This window comes from Pyrus communis, chromosome 10 (assembly GCF_041283825.1).
Source record: "Pyrus communis isolate YQ-2024b chromosome 10, ASM4128382v1, whole genome shotgun sequence".
NCBI classification, from domain to species: Eukaryota; Viridiplantae; Streptophyta; class Magnoliopsida; order Rosales; family Rosaceae; genus Pyrus; species Pyrus communis.
In genome coordinates, this window is record NC_142574.1 from 20,636,272 (window position 1) to 20,642,479 (window position 6,208).

A 6,208-nucleotide genomic window follows, 5' to 3' on the forward strand; every position below is an offset into this window, starting at 1 on the left:
GCAAGCTCAGATTCTAATTTCTTGACTTTCTCGACCGTGGAGTAAGTTTCGGTTGCCATGGTTCTTGCCACCTCCTTGGTAACCTTGGTATCCTTTTGATCAAGAAGCATAGACTTGGCTGCCAGAATCATCGTTTTCTGCATCATGGCCAGCAGAGCAGCCCTTTTATACCTGGTTGTATGCTTCGTGAAAGAACTTGGGCTAACAACCCCTTTGACACCATCAACAAACTTGGCACATACATTCATGTCCTCAAGAAGATATGGTTTCAAAAGCGCACAAATCTCAGTAACTTCCCCAGAAACAGACTTGGTGGATTTCTCAAGACTGTCTGCACTAGCAGTCTCTTTCTTCTTAGTAGACGAGTCGATCTCAACAACAGAGGGAATAAGTTTTTGCACCACTTTAGTAGGCATGGGCACCTTGTCACTCTTCATAGTAGCAAACATCTCTAAAGGTGAACCAGACTTAGCCTCAGATGGACGTTTTGGCACAAACTTCGGCACTGGAGGCACGGAGGAACTTATAATTTGGGCAATCTTATCAGCAATCGAACAAGTAACCTTCAAAACGATAGGCACCACCGGCACAGATCTAGTAACCTCATTTTTCTCGCTCTTGGAAAAAGTCAAGTCAATCAAAAGCTTGTGAGCAGCTGACGAACCCTCGCAAACAGCGAAAAAAGTCTTTGGTTTCTTTTTAGCAGGTGTCTCTTGAGCAACTGGTGAACCTTCACGAGTAGCGGAAGAAGTCTTCGGCTTCTTCTCAGCAGGCATCTCTTGAGCAGGTAGGGAATGCCTTTTTTTCCCACCTTCATTTGTAGCAGGCTCCACCACAGTGATAGGATGAGCTAACACCTTGGCCTTGATTCATTTTATCTTCTCTCTCGGGGGCAGCCAACCTTTTTCTCTACGAAGATGACTAAGCAGCTAATGCCACTCACGGTACTCAGAGGAGATACTTAGAGCAACATGCATTTTCTTCATATCCGGAGAAATCTTAGGAGTTGAGCTGAATTCTGAATCTACAAAAGCAGCAGGAGACAATCAGAAAATTAAAAAGCAACTTAGCATAAATACAAGGCAGCTGAGAGATTAAGCAGCTTACTTACCGGATATGAAGACCGTGGGAACATGTAGCTCGGGGGAAGAATCAGACTCTCATTCTCCACTTATCTTCAAAGTCTCATTGGCCCAGTCATGATCTCGTTTGCTCAAATTATCAAAAAGCTTATGGCGAGATCACAGCTACCCAACTTCTTCGATGTGGCCTATGTCAAAGAAGTACCAAAATTCATTGATGGTCAAATCTAAGTCAAAGAATTAGCTAAGATTGTGGAATCCCACCATCAAACGGACCGTATTCGGAGAACATTGAGCGGGGGCACATCTCATGGAGCAGCGCACTTCTAGAGTATTGTGTAAGTTTTCTACGAAACTTAACTACACCATCTTAATAACTTTGACCCTCATAAGAAATATAACTCTGCCACTCATTTGTTACATAACGGTGAGGGTCATAAGAACCATACTTACCCAAAAATTGGTTCTCATCTCCAATACTAGTAGTTTCACTTAGGCAAGACAACACACTACTAGTACAAACAATACACATCTCCTTCTTGGCTTGAACATAAACAACAACTGGATTTGAAATCAAGTTATTCACTAGTAGAAGGGTCTGAATATCTTCATTGCACTCTAATAAACAGTTTGGTTCACCTCCATATAATGAGTATTTCAACAGAAAGCCTCCTGATGACAAACTTGGAAACCTCAAAGTTAATTGCCTACACAAATCCTTATAACTAGTATGCAGATAAAGTGACACAATTACTGCACAATCTTCATGTACACACTTTAACACTTTAATAATGGACATGATTTGCACCAAAAAAAAAAAAAAAAAAAAAACATAAAGTTAAACTGATGCTGCACATAAATAATTGAATATATATATATATATATATATATATATATATATATATATATGTGTGTGTGTGTGTGTGTGTGTGCATTTTAAAATGTAAATATATAATCAACAAAAACTGATGCTGCACAAAAATCTGTAACACAAATGCAACACAAAACGCCAAAAAGGATTAAATAGTCCATTAACTCATTTCTAATCCATTGTCCTTTAAATAAATATTTATATAAAAACTGATGTTATACAAGTATTACGCTTATTATATAAAAAAGATGTTGCACAAGTATTACGTTGAAAATTATTAAATGCTTATAAGGGGGTTCCCCCCACCCCCACCCCTACCCCCAAAACTTATGTCAACTGATTTTGCAAGATTCTATGAGCTGATACTGCACAAATATTACGTTGAAAATTAATGTTTATATAAAATTGATGTTGTACAATGATGATGCACAAGTATTACGCTGAAAATTATTAACTGTTTATGGGGGTTCCTGACACACCCCGACCCAGAAAGTCCACTTGGACCCTGAATCAAGCTGTGCTGGCCGACACCTGGAAGGTGACGAAGCCATAAAATGTGATAGTGTATAAAAAGTGAATGAATTTGAATCTAAAAGTGTCTAAATACCAGAGTGCGCTATGAGTGGGAGCGAACCCATTTCACACGCGATGTCAGAGCATAAGTAAGGTACAGTAATGTGGGTAAGAATCATACCCTCAAAAATATCCATCAATACTAAGATTCGCCACATATTCTTGTCGATACAAACTCAGCAGCTAAAACCTGGAGGGCACCAAACAGAAGGTGTGAGTAAGCAATAAAACCAAGCTTCCCAAAGTTACTACCTCTCTAAAAGTAATGCCCCTAAATGTAAAATCCGTATCGTTTTCCATAAGACAGTACAACATATATACATATATCCAAACCATACTCAGAAACGACCAAAACCACGGTTTGCCATCAAATCCACCATACATTAATAAGTAGGCCAAATGAACTAAATCAATACAAAGTGATATATCAGTCAAAGTCATCTAAAATGACATGTACAACTTATCCGTATCTCATCAATCATGGCTAGCATATAAGTCGGAGTCACCTATAGTGACCTGTACGACTTATCCATATCTCATCAATCCTGGCTAGCATATAAGTCGGAGTCACCTATAGTGACCTGTACGACTTATCCATATCTCATCAATCATGGCTAGCATATAAGTCGGAGTCACCTATAGTGACCTGTACGACTTATCCATATCTCATCAATCCTGGCTAGCATATAAGTCGGACTTATCCATATCTCATCAATCCTGGCTAGCATATAAGTCGGAGTCACCTATAGTGACCTGTACGACTTATCCATATCTCATCAATCCTGGCTAGCATATAAGTCGGACTTATCCATATCTCATCAATCATGGCTAGCATATAAGTCGGAGTCACCTATAGTGACCTGTACGACTTATCCATATCTCATCAATCATGGCTAGCATATAAGTCGGAGTCACCTATAGTGACATGTACGACTTATCCATATCTCATCAATCCTGGCTAGCATATAAGTCGGAGTCACCTATAGTGACATGTACGACTTATCCATATCTCATCAATCCTGGCTAGCCCATAGCTCAATAAGTATACCTGCACACGAGTCGGAACCACCTAAAGTGGTCTGTACGACAAGCCTGGGTGTAAATAAGTGCTACGATCACGTGAAGACTGGGCGAATAATCGCGGGTCACCTACGAGTCGGAACCACCTAAAGTGGTCTGTACGACAGGGCTGTGCACCTACCTTGAATCCAAGGTGAGCATAAGGTGCGGGAGGTGAACATCACGTGAAGGACTGTGCCCTGGCCACGGGCGGGAGCACTAACACTGGGGTGCAGGTTTATGAGCTCTCAATGCATCTCAATATAACATGTGCAACTCATGGCAACCAGTACGACAGTATCGAAGTTGCCTAACTCATAACTGTAGTCATGCTATAACGTAATCGATTCAACTAGTACCATAAACTCACCTGAACTTACCTGGGTGTCCTGAGTTCACCTTTGCACTTGAAAGCATTCCCAATAATTATATACAAGTAATATACATATGGATATATCATGATGCAATCTAATACTCAACCATGTCGAAACATTCTCAATTATAAACAATACGGTGTGAAATGTACAATCAATAACGCTCTACTCTCGAACTACTTATTTTCAGGGATAATTATCCATAATAACCCAATTAACACTAATTAACTAACTAATTCACAAAACTAAAACTTGTCTTTATCAATTTCCTTCGCATTACTCAATTTCCCAAATAAGGCTTTTGTCTCAAATATTTTATGGCTGCATCTAACGTCTCGTTAGACTGCCTACGTACCCTAAATAGGGATCAAGCCATTCGTAGTTCATATAGGTACTTCAAGCATTCACAATAATTATATGAAGGTAATATACCTAATCAATTTAAAAGTATCGATAGAACTCTCAATAATATGCACAATAAAAAGGAAAAGATCCACTCACCTGGAGTCCACACTATACTTCTCTAGCACGCGCATCGAGGCGTCCTGAATGATCGGTCCCTGTGGCCAATTATCAAATCACATCTCAGAACTCTTATCCGTGGAATACGAAATTCACATAAAACACAACCTCAACGACATTCTGAAATAGTTTGATACCCATTGACCACAAGTCAACCGTCGATCAAAGATCGACGGTAGGGTTTACAACCCTGTATAACTTGACCCGGAAGATCCGCATATCAGATTTTCAATCCACAACTCCCAACGATCCACAATATGTTTCTAGAATAACATATTAAAATTTCATTACGATCCAACGGTCAGATCTCCGTCAATTGCCTAAAACAAGTGGCCGTGAACATTTATTTTACTAACTTACAAATCCAATTCAGGAAGATCCGAAAGTCGGATTCCCGATCCGTAAATTCCTATAATCTTTAAATATTACATATTATAATGTATCCAATTTTGATGACGATCCAACGGTCGGATCATCGATTCACATTTTTATCAAGTAACGTATCATAACGAATTTAGGTTCCAACGATCAACCTACGTCATTCAAATGATAAAACTAAATTCAAGACATTTGACATAGCCTAAAAATAACATTGGCGGCCCACTGGCCACGCGCCGCCGCACGCGCCTTTGCGGGTGGCGGTCGGCCGCCCCGACTTGCCGGAAAATTCAACTATTTCCAAAAATTCTCAAACTTCACAGAAATGAAGATCTCAGTGAGTGGAGCAACTTTCATACCTGCCACGAAGTCCAAAAGTGGACGGAAGATGGTCAATTTTGCCCACGAAGCCGGCGGGTGCCTAAAACTTCCCGACGTCGATTCGTCGTCTACGGTGGTCCAACGGGGTCAAGGTTGGTTGGGTTTTGCTCCTGGGATGATGGTCTACAAAGCCCAAGTGGTGGCATCGGCCATTGCTTTGCCGATTTGCCGGAAAATCGAGAAGGGTGGCCGGAGCACCATTGATTTTCGTCAACTTTCGTGGCCTCAAACTTCCACATCCCATGGTTAATCAAGGTGGTTCTTGGGTGGGTTTTGTAGAGGGGAATGAGAGCTTCAAGATGGTGGTGGTGGCATCGAAAAACTCCACCGGAGTTGGCCGGAATCGGCCTTGGAACATGGGCACCCGCGGTGGGTGCGGGTGGACGAAAACCCATTTCCTCTTTTTTTTTTTTTTTTTTTTTTTTTTTTTTTTTTCTCTTTTCTCCCTCCATTTCTGATTTGGCTTCCCCCACAAAGTGGGGATTTAATTTAAATAAACACTAACCTTGAATAACCAATTTCGAACGTCCGTAACTATACCGTTATAATCCGGACTCGCAAACGGCTTTCGCCTAAAAGTTCGTACCAATGAGTACTACGAGGATATGCTAAAAGAATAAGTCCCACATCTTTCAAGTCGATGGTCAACGGAAGTCAAAGTCCTTGCCTCTAGGGCAATTTCGTAAATTCACGCTTTTAAAATAAAATAAAAACGTAAAATTTGGAACGGGTTGTCACAATCTACCCACCTTAAGAAAATTTCGTCCTCGAAATTTAAAATCATCAGTCGAATGTAGAATACTCAAAATTAAAGAGATATATGCATGTAAATACATACACGAGGAAGACATCAAGTTATAGCGACTACATAAAAGAGGATGACATTCCGTCATTATCGGAGTGTTATGACTCTTCTTTCATGCCTCCAAATTCCTACTTTCCTTCTCTTTTACATAAACGTGTTCAAA

At 40.3% G+C, this 6,208-nt stretch overlaps 1 long non-coding RNA gene across 2 annotated transcripts; it reads right to left on the minus strand.

Moving 5' to 3' along the window:
- Positions 1–2,518: 2,518 nt before the first annotated feature.
- LOC148693693 (uncharacterized) lies at positions 2,519–5,729 on the minus strand. Of its 2 annotated transcripts, none has more exons than XR_015952140.1 (3): positions 5,219–5,715; positions 4,461–4,519; positions 2,519–2,716 (listed from the first exon to the last, which is right to left on the minus strand). It is a non-coding gene; the product is annotated as an uncharacterized LOC148693693 (long non-coding RNA). The 2 variants fall into 2 exon arrangements; XR_015952139.1 differs by lacking the exon at positions 2,519–2,716 and adding an exon at positions 3,395–3,595 and having other exon boundaries at positions 3,693–4,519; positions 5,219–5,729.
- Positions 5,730–6,208: the final 479 nt, after the last annotated feature.